Below are 11,667 nucleotides of genomic sequence, written 5' to 3'. Positions count from 1 at the left end.
AGCACTATGAGACTTAACTTCTGAGGTCATCAGTCCCCTAGAACTTAGAACTACTTAAACCTAACTAACCTAAGGACATCACACACATCCATGCCCGAGGCAGGATTCGAACCAGCTACCGTAGCGGTCTCGCGGTTCCAGACTGTAGCGCCTAGAACCGCTCGGCCACATCAGCACATCTATAATCAAGCAACTAGTAAAAAAGGAAAACATATTCGCGACAAAAGATCGTATATTACGCACTATGATCTAAGTGCTCTAGATATGAAGGTTGCTGTCTGGTATACTTTGATGATGTAGATGTCTGAAAATAAACAATGAATGGACGTACTGCACAGTCATGTATTTACATTTGCAATGGTACGCACAAAGTAGTGCAGAGGCTGTTTAGCGATGATACAGAAATTTCTTAGCATGCTGCCACGTCACGGGTCAGTGTTGAAATTATGATAAAATTGCTACAACTGATCGCACTATCAACTATAATGCTTATATTACAGTAAATTGATGGCGACTTTTCCATCCCAACCGTCCACTGGGATACTGTTGAGGAGAAAGATTCTTGATCGAGGGAGCAACATCTTCCAGGGATGGCTAACACAAAAACAGTAATAGCATGCTGGGCAGCAAATGAGGAGTCAATCAAACGGAGCACAGTGTCATCAGCTACCTTGTCAATGTGAACGATAAGTTTAAATGTAGAGGTCAACAGTCACATTTGGACAACAGTTTGGAAATGCTCCAGAATGCCTCAAAACTCTTCAGTCTCCTTACGTAGTGACTGTCTTTTATTTGAATTACCCAGTGCATGGGTGTGTTGTGGGATCAGCAACACCAACGTGATTTACACCGTGCGATGTCTAGTTTTCTGTGGGAGCCAATGGACCAAAACGTGTTAATGTCAGTCTAGAACCTGACACAGATGTCGAAGTCGTGTTACAGCAGAAAAAAAGCAATGTATCAAACAACAAAACAGGGACTCTCTCCTGCCTGTGGGAGAAGGTTCTCATACAATACAGGCGATGAAACTGCACACCAATCTGTGCAAGTGAGGTTGATCACAGACTGCCTGCTCCAATGGATAAATATCTGTATATTTAATAGGATCGCCAACATATGCTCGATGCTGGCACGTAGACGTTATTTGTTTTTGAGATATATATGAAGAGAGAGCTGCGGAAAAAATCTATTGGATGAAATTAGCGGAGCTTCTATAGTTTTTAATTTTTCTCTGTTGTATGGTACAGAATAACGATGATGGAATGTTTCGATGATAGACGTAAATGGATCCTGAGGGACATAGATCTGCTTCAGACTGTGATAGCTGTATGATGAGAAGAACCACCACCGTAACTGATCGCACTGTCTTTTACACTACATCGTGTTGCAGGAGCAGGCTTCATTTGGCACTGACCTTGCACTTCGTACATGGGTGACAGAGCTATGACGTGTTCCTGCTTTCACTGTATGGTCAAAACACGCCCCTATAACATTAACTCAGCTCACTCTGTTTCTACACAGGTTGTAGAATGCGGTAGATATTGCTCTCTCCGACTGCTGGGTAAAATTGTTAAAACTGATCTCGCTGTCAACTGCAGTGTGTATTAAAGTACATCACTCCATATCAACAGTGTCTTCCCATCCCGACCGTCCACTGGGTATGCCGTTGATCACCACACAATGACTGACTGACACTACTCCGTTGAGATGGAGAGAGCCTTGGCAGAACACTGGATATCTGCTACTTGTCGCTATGGAACATGGGATTAAATTTAGAGGTCATCACCTTAAACAGTTATTTGGAAGCACTCCTCATTGCTTCAGACTAGTCTTATTTCCATATGCTGCGATGCTCTCCACATGTTTTTATTTTCACTTTTTTATTCCACCAATAAGATAACAGTGCCTCCTTTTATTTGTGCTGCCTCATGCATGTTGGGAACAGCATCTTCGGGCGATGGTCAGCACCGGAACAGTAATCATGTACATGACTGCAAAGTGCAGGAACAATGCTTTTCGAAACAGAGCACCGAGACATCCACTAACTACCCTGTCGATGGAAGGGCGAGATTAACTGTACAGGTCATCACCTTCGAATATCTGTTTTAAGCACTCTACAATACCACAAACTCTCTCAGTTTCCATATGTTGCAATGTCTTCCACATTTTTGTCAATGAGAAACATCACCTCTGTGCTTTATTTCTACCAGCCTGTGTTGTCGAAGCTGTATAGTTTATGCCATTCGATGTTCAGTTTTTGTGAGAGCCAGAGGATAGAAACATGTTAATATCAGTTTAGCAGCAGTTGACAGATCTCTGGTTCAAATGGCTCTGAGCACTAAGGGACTTAACAGCTGACACCATCAGTCCCCTAGACTTAGAACTACTTAAACCTAACTAACCTAAGGACGTCATACACATCCGTGCCCGAGGCAGGATTCGAACCTGCGACCGTAGCGGTCGCGCGGCTCCAGACTGAAGCGCCTAGAACCACTCGGCCACACCGGCCGGCCTGACAGATCTCTAAGTCGTAGTAGAAAAAACGAAATGTATTGTGGTGTACACTGATTGGGTGTGTTACAATCGAAAGAACAATGTATTAAACGGACTATGAATGATCATGTGACTGATAGTCTGTTGGATATAGTCATCCTAAGTGATGAAACTTTACATCAGTCAATGGAAGAGACTTTAATCACTGCTCCAATGAACCAATACCTGTATATTTAATAGGATCGTCACATATCTTTGGGTGATAGACATGATTGCACCCTAAGATACACAGATCTCCTTTGGACTACAGTACGTGTATGCAGTTCGGAGATGTGTCGCAGTGCAGTAGCAAAACCTTCGTCCTTCCTCCATGCCATGTATGATGCATCGTCTTCCTAATTTTCCCAACAAGAAACAACACCATAGCTTCTCGTACTCTCTCTCTCGTACTACCTCAGGTTGCAGGGGAAAGCTTCGTTTGATGCCGGCCTTACACACTGTGCACAGTTTGCTGAGCTATGACAACAAGTTCCCATTTCCACCGAGTGGTTAAAAAATCAGCTCATCCTGTTTCCCCACAGGATGCAAAGGTCTTAGATATAGCATTCTCCAACATCTGTACGGGTCAGACTTTAATTTGAACGATCACACGGTCTAAGCTCCAGGGAGGGCGGGGCAGGGACTTAGGGGCAGTTAAAAGATGCAAAGGGACTGTCTAAAAACCAGAGCTGGAGTTCTTGGTGTATGGGATCCTTAGTAGATAGGTTAAAAAAAAGCTGACTCGTTTCGAGATACGAGAATGGCACGAATATGATTCATCAGTGGCTGTAATCATTAAAAGACGTCTCTACGGGATCCAAAACAAATATGTGGTTGAATGGATAGACTTGATTCCAAATTGCGGACAGCATTTCGGACAGCATTTCTGCCTGAATGAGTAACACTACCAGCGACCCACGTGTGCCTGGTGATTCAAGACTGCTTTTTATGCAGGATGATCGTAACATTGGGTTATGATCATGTTTTTAATAGCGCGGTCCTCATGCTAAATGTATGGGCTGTAGAATCCCTCTGTGGTAAGCTTCACATCTCATTTCTCAATAGTGTCCGTGAAAAGAATGTCTTGTTCCTTCCATGGATTTCCAGTTGTCCCACTTGGCGAGAGTAACCCGACAAAATTAATCGTCATGCAAAGTGACTCTCATGATCAATTTAATTAATTATCCTATCGAATTTATATCAATGACGTGCCGCGTAGCAGATGGATGAGATGGCTAGGGCACCACGGAATGATTCTTGGCAAGCATTTCTTTTTCTTTCGTTGGGGCGTTATCTTTTAACGAAATTTCAATCTCGCACCTGTTCCAGATGTTATTCAATCTGTATATTGAGCAAGCAGTAAAGGAAACAAAAGAAAAATTCGGAGTAGGTATTAAAGTCCATGGAGAAGAAATAAAAACGTTGAGGTTCACCGATGACATTGTAATTCTGTCAGAGACAGCAAAGGACTTGGAAGAGTAGTTGAACGGAATGGACAGTGTCTTGAAAGGAGGATATAAGATGAACATCAACAAAAGCAAAACGAGGATTATGGAATGTAGTCGAATTAAGTCGGGTGATGCTGAGGGAATTAGATTAGGAAATGAGACACTTAAAGTAGTAAAGGATTTTTGCTATTTGGGGAGCAAAATAACTGATGATGGTCGGAGTAGAGAGGATATAAAATGTAGACTGGCAATGGCAAGGAAAGAGTTTCTGAAGAAGAGAAATTTGTTAACATCGAGTATAGATTTAAATGTCAGGAAGTCATTTCTGAAAGTCTTTGTATGGAATGTAGCCATGTATGGAAGTGGAAGCTTTCGATATGTGGTGCTACAGAAGAATGCTGAAGATTAGATCCGTAGATCACATAACTAATGAGGAGGTATTGAATAGAACTGGGGAGAAGAGAAGTTTGTGACACAACTTGACAAGAAGAAGGGACCAGTTGGTAGGACATGTTCTGGGGCATCAAGGGATCACAAATTTAGCAATGGAGGGCAGCGTGGAGGGTAAAAATCGTAGAGGGAGACCAAGAGATGAATACACTAAGCAGAGTCAGAAGGATGTAGGTTGCAGTAAGTACTGGGAGATGAAGAAGCTTGCACAGGATAGAGCAGCATGGAGAGCTGCATCAAACCAGCCTCAGGACTGAAAACAACAAAAACAACAACAACCTATACAGGGCAAGACACGCTCTCACGATTAGTTTCGTAAGCGCTAGTATGATATAGCATCGCATTGGTATTAGGGGACCTGTCATAGTGTACAAAACAGCTACATTCTCTTGAATTATAATTTGTTCTTGTCGAATGTAAAATGATTGTGTTTTTATCCGACATGTGAGCCTATGGCATCAAAGACTGTATTCTGTAATGTTATTTCACGTGCATGACTATTTACAGAGACTGAATGCAAGAGACGCTCTCAGGTCGTGTAATTTGTTCAACAAGCTGGAAGAAATTAGTGAATATAGATTTTTTTCTTTGGAGTTTAAATTATCGCTTTTGCTTTTGAGTGTGTCTGTCGCTAGTTTCGAGTGGTATTACGAAATATTTTCTCGGCAGCATGACACCAGTTGTATGGTGTCGTCAGTTTTTGAGTTGTATTGAGATTTTGCGCCATCTTTGTGTAGCAGTATGTAATCTTTGCGTCAATTTCCGGACAAAAATAAATAAAGTACGCTAACCTATCCTTCCTCTTCCGCATCTGGACAGTTTCCATGTATTAGGCTTTCCATCCAGCAGAATCAGGATTCGAAAGGGCACCGCCAATTTTAATTTCCTGTCAATTCCCGGGTGGGGAATGTGGTGGATATGTCAGCACAGTCCTGGGACAAAGAAATTCCCGCCAAAATTCGGAATTCCCGCCAGGTACAGTGCATCTAAAAGCTCATTTGATCATGATATTTTCCGAAGTTGGAAATTAATCTGTTGATCGGAAAAGGTTTTAAACTATGTCTTACTCTGGTTTTTAACTTTTGCGTTTTATGTTTCAGTTGTAGTGCTGTGTAGTTTTCTTAGTAAGCTGCCACTAAAGATTACCGGCCAGTTGTCTGCTGGGAATATAAGGGTAATTGTGTTCTCGCGGTTCTAGGCGCTATAGTCTGGAACCGCTCGTCCGCTACGGTCGCAGGTTCGAATCCTGCCTCGGGCATGGCTGTGTGTGATGTCCTTAGGTTAGTTAGGTTTAAGTAGTTCTAAGTTCTAGGGGACTGATGACCTCAGAAGTTAAGTCCCATAGTGCTCAGAGTCATTTAATTGTGTTTTTTGTTAGCGCCAACAGTGTAACTGAATGAACATTTTGAGGAAGCCATGTTAGTGGAAAATTACTCGGTGTTCCCAGACTGATGCCATTGCGAGTAATGAATATAATCTTGTCTGTTTCAGAAAATTAGTTACACATGTGCGATGGCATATTACATATGGAATTGTAGGAGAAATGTAATTGTCACTGGTGACAGTACTCCGATACATAGCTTGTAAAAACTAATTGTCTCACTAAAGCTTTCCTGGTTAAGATACGTGCACGAGATATTGCATTTTGACACATTTATGTATTTCTGGTTCAGCCAGACGTTCTTGCGCAGTAATGATTTATTGTGCGTCTTTTAATCGAGTTAAATTTATTTTCTCTTACTGTAAATCCGAGCTAAGAATTTCTTTTAATGTGGAAAGTCACTTTTTTCCTTAGAGGGACTGAATCCACAAAACTGATAGCGATACAGAAATTTGTGTCAATGTTAAATTTGGGGATTATTGTAATAAATTCTTGGTTACAGGTGTAACCCCAAACTCAGTCAATCGCTTCGGCCGCTATCCTAATCGTCCAGTTATACTGACATAATAGAAAACAGGGTACACCTTCACTCGCTTTACAGAACAGTCAGATGACATTTGTTGACTTGACTTTCATAACAAGTTAGCAAATAATGCCTCCATCAAGCAACGCTGACACAATTTCATACAGTCCGGACGCTCCCCAGTGAACTACTATTCCCCGCAAAATCTCACAAGTACGCAGCTTAGGAAGAGCACGGCTAGTTCCACATCGTATACATTCACGCTCTTCCTCCGTATGACCCTATGGACTACTGGCCGCGACAACACACAGGCAACCTGCTGCTAAAAAAGAAAACTGCAAGACCTACAACGCTCAACACCTCACGCACTGAAATTAACCCAAAAAACGTTTTTCTATTCCTTTCATAGGACCCATTTCCTATCAGACTCAGCGCAAGCTTCGCAATAAATACAACTGCTATGTTGCCTTCTCTACTAATAATAATCTGAAGAGAAACTTTATTCATAATTTGAAATCCATTCGCTCCTCTGCATAAAGTTCTGGCGTTTATAAGATCATCTGTGATACCTGCTCCTCCTGTTATATAGGGCAAACTAGACGTGCTTTCACCATCAGGTATAAAGAACATCTTTTGAGAAAGAACGGCACCAGTCCCCTTAATTCATCCTTTGCCGATCATCTCTTAATTACTGGACACGCCTCGTGATGACTGGTTGTTGTGTGATGTCCTTAGGTTAGTTAGGTTTAAGTAGTTCTAAGTTCTAGGGGACTGATGACCATAGATGTTAAGTCCCATAGTGCTCAGAGCCATTTGAACCATTTACTGGACACGTGCCTAAAGCCATAGGCGATAGCAATATTCTGCATACAGAAAAGAAGGGGCGTAGGTTAAATGTTTTAGAGGACATGGATATTTTCAAACATCTCACTCTTCATGATGGCCTCATTCTCAACGAACAGCTGCAGCTGCGGAATAAAAACTTTTTCGACTGTATAAAGCCATTGCTTGATCTTTGATTCAGATTTCCTCATGCAGTTTACCGAACTGTTGTTTTCCTGTGACATCATTGCCGTTTTCTTGTATGTCACAACTGACTTTTTTTTACGTTACAAAATGTATCTCTGTTTAAAGCAGATAAATATGTAACTTCATCCTATTATTATTAGCGCTTACGTCATGCCTGAATCAGCTGCATCACAATTTCATGTGTCTAATTTTGAATGTAGAGCAGGCTAGTTGTATCTGCGGCTACTAGATGGCGCTCGTAGCAACACCATGTTTACTTGCCCACACTTTCTAAAGTGGGCACCTCAGTCTTGTTGCAACCCGCTCTTAGCGGCTCGCCATCTTATTTACAATTTTTCATGACGTCGCCTTTCCGGCTTAGATTTTTTAAAATGGGACTTGTAAGTACTGCATCTCTTTCCAGTCAGTACAAACTTTAATTTTATTAATGCATTATATACCTAATATGTTTTAGAACAGTTAGTTTCATTCTGAAGACGACGCTCATAGTAGCGTCGAAACCTGGTCAATTTTGACTTAATATTTGTGACCGTGGGCTTATTTGTTCTAATATAATTCTGAAAATATTTCTCTTTGCTTGTCTCACGGAGGATTAATGCAATAAGATCTGCATTTGGATTTGTGTGTGTGTGTGTGTGTGTGTGTGTGTGTGTGTGTGTGTGTCAGATGTATTAGGACATATTTTTAATAATAATGATACGTATCACTGTTTTGTGCATCATCAGATTGCGTGACAGTAGCTCGATAAATACTGATCGGCCAGAACATTATGACCACCGACCTACTATCGATACACATGCGCAGCGCACATAGTATCAGTGTGCAAGCCGTCCGCGTGTAGAACGGGGAAGGCGCGCGGTCTGCCTGAGTTTGAACAAGGGCGGACTGTGACGACTCGGCAGAAGCACTGCTGAAGCAGGACTACTTGTCTGGGGTTAGAGGAGTGCTGTGGCAAGTGTCTTCAGCACGTGGCGAAATCAATGTGACACCACGTGCACATGTCGTGCGATAGGGCGGCCACCTCTCATTACTGATGTCGGATGTCGTAGGCTGGGCAGACTGGCAAAACAGAACAGGCGGCAAACTGTGGCGGAACTAACATCAGACTTTAATACATGATAATTAATTGAAACCCTCAGCTGCCGACAGGTGTTGTTGATATACCTCGATTGGGACAGCTGAAAATGTGTGCCCCGACCGGGACTCGAACCCGAGATCTCCTGCTTCTTCTTTCGAGAACAGCTATTATCTTCATATATATAGTTAAAGGCTACCCAGCCATTGACCTTCGTCTGTGGGAATGCGCACAGGTTGCCCGAACTCTTACGGGAATCGTCACTTTAGTGTGGACGATTAATGAGTGGATGGGCAAATATATGTTTAACGTACTTTGCTATGTAGATTGTGGACAGTTGGGAATGTAGGTCTCACGGGAAGCGTGCAAGTCCCTGCAGTCGCGCTATTCATCTGTGTCCTCGGTGGCTCCGATGGGTAGAGCGTCTGCCATGTAAGCAGGAGATCTCGGGTTCGAGTCCCGGTCGGGGCACACATTTTCAGCTGTCCCCATCCAGGTATATCAACACCACCTGTCGGCAGCTGAGGGTTTAAAAAACAATGGTTGAAATGCCTCTGAGAACTATGGGACTTAACGTCTGAGGTCCCCTAGAACTTAGAACTACACTACTGGCTATTAAAACTGCTACACCAAGAAGAAATGCAGATGATAAACGGGTATTTATTGGACAAATATATTATACTAGAACTAACATGTGATTACATTTTCACGCAATTTGGGTGCATAGATTCCGAGAAATCAGTATCCAGAACAACCACCTCTGGCCGCAATAATGGCCTTGATACGCTTGGGCATTGAGTCAAACAGAGCTTGGATGGCGTATACCGGTACAGCTGCCCATGCAGCTTCAACAGCATACCACAGTTCATCAAGAGTATTGGCAGGCGTATTGTGACGAACCAGTTGATCGGTCACCATTCACCAGATGTTTTCAATTAGAGATCTGGAGAATGTGCTGGCCAGGGCAGCAGTCGATCATTTCTATATCCTGAAAAGCACGTACAGGACCTGCAACATGCGGTCGTGCATTATCCTGCTGAAATGTAGGGTTTCGCAGGGATCGAATGAAGGGTAGAGCCACGGGTCGTAACACATCTGAAATGTAACGTCCACTGTCCAAAGTGCCGTCAATGCGAATAAGAGGCACCGCATACCATCACGCCGTGTGATACGCCAGTATGGCGATGACGACTACACGCTTCCAATGTGCGTTCACCGCGATGTCGTCAAACACGCATGCGACCATAATGATGCTGTAAACAGAACCTGAATTCATCCGAAAAAATGACGTTTTGCCATTCGTGCACCCACTTTAGTCGTTGAGTACACCATCGCAGGCGCTCCTGTCTGTGATGCAGCGTCAACGGTAACTGCAGCCATGGTCTCCGACCTGATAGTCCATGCTGCTGCAAACGTCGTAGAACTGTTCGTGCAGACGCTTGTTGTGTTGCAAACGTCCCCATCTGTTGAGTCAAGGATCGAGACGTGGCTGCACGATCCGTTACAGCCATGCGGATAAGATGCCTGTCATCTCGACTGCTAGTGATACGAGGACGTTGGGATCCAGCACGGCGTTCCGTACTACCGTCCTGAACCCACCGATTCCATATTCTACTAACAGTCATTGGATCTCAAGTAACGCGAACAGCAATCGCGATAGGCTACAATCCGACTTTTATCAAAGTCGGAAACGTGACGGTACGCATTACTTCTCCTTACATGAGGCATGACAACAACGTTTCACCAGGCAACGCCGATCAACTGCTGTTTGTGTATGACAAATTGGTTAGAAACTTTCGTCATGTCAGCACGTTGTAGGTGTCGCCACCGGCGACAACCTTGTGTGAATGCTTTGAAAAGCTAATCATTTGAGTATCACAGCATCTTGTACCTGTCGGTTAAGTTTTGCGTCTGTAGCACGTCATATTCGTGGTGTATCAATTTTAATGGCCAGTACTGTACTTAAACAAATAAAGCTAAGGACATCACACACATCCATGCCCAAGACAGGATTCGAACCTGCGACCGTAGCAGTCGCACGGTTCAGGACTGAAGCGCCTAGAACCACTCGGCCACCGCGGCCGGCTTAGAGTTTCAATTAATCATCATTAATTCTAGAGAAGGTACACTGTCATCAGTGATATCTGTTCTTTCGAGAACACTTACTATTTTCATATATACACCCCTGGAAATTGAAATAAGAACACCGTGAATTCATTGTCCCAGGAAGGGGAAACTTTATTGACACATTCCTGGGGTCAGATACATCACATGATCACACTGACAGAACCACAGGCACATAGACACAGGCAACAGAGCATGCACAATGTCGGCACTAGTACAGTGTATATCCACCTTTCGCAGCAATGCAGGCTGCTGTTCTCCCATGGAGACGATCGTAGAGATGCTGGATGTAGTCCTGTGGAACGGCTTGCCATGCCATTTCCACCTGGCGCCTCAGTTGGACCAGCGTTCGTGCTGGACGTGCAGACCGCGTGAGACGACGCTTCATCCAGTCCCAAACATGCTCAATGGGGGACAGATCCGGAGATCTTGCTGGCCAGGGTAGTTGACTTACACCTTCTAGAGCACGTTGAGTAGCACGGGATATATGCGGACGTGCATTGTCCTGTTGGAACAGCAAGTTCCCTTGCCGGTCTAGGAATGGTAGAACGATGGGTTCGGTGACGGTTTGGATGTACCGTGCACTATTCAGTGTCCCCTCGACGATCACCAGAGGTGTACGGCCAGTGTAGGAGATCGCTCCCCACACCATGATACCGGGTGTTGGCCCTGTGTGCCTCGGTCGTATGCAGTCCTGATTGTGGCGCCCACCTGCACGGCGCCAAACACGCATACGACCATCATTGGCACCAAGGGAGAAGCGACTCTCATCGCTGAAGACGACACGTCTCCATTCGTCCCTCCATTCACGCCTGTCGCGACACCACTGGAGGCGGGCTGCACGATGTTGGGGCGTGAGCCCAGCTTCATGGAGACGGTTGCGAATGGTCCTCGCCGATACCCCAGGAGCAACAGTGTCCCTAATTTGCTGGGAAGTGGCGGTGCGGTCCCCTACGGCACTGCGTAGGATCCTACGGTCTTGGCGTGCATCCATGCGTCGCTACGGTGCGGTCCCAGGTCTACGGGCACGTGCACCTTCCGCCGACCACTGGCGACAACATCGATGTACTGTGGAGACCTCACGCCCCACGTGTTGAGCAATTCG

The sequence above is a fragment of the Schistocerca gregaria genome, chromosome 3, assembly GCF_023897955.1.
Source record: "Schistocerca gregaria isolate iqSchGreg1 chromosome 3, iqSchGreg1.2, whole genome shotgun sequence".
In the NCBI taxonomy this organism is placed as follows: domain Eukaryota; kingdom Metazoa; phylum Arthropoda; class Insecta; order Orthoptera; family Acrididae; genus Schistocerca; species Schistocerca gregaria.
This window is presented reverse-complemented; position numbering follows the sequence as displayed.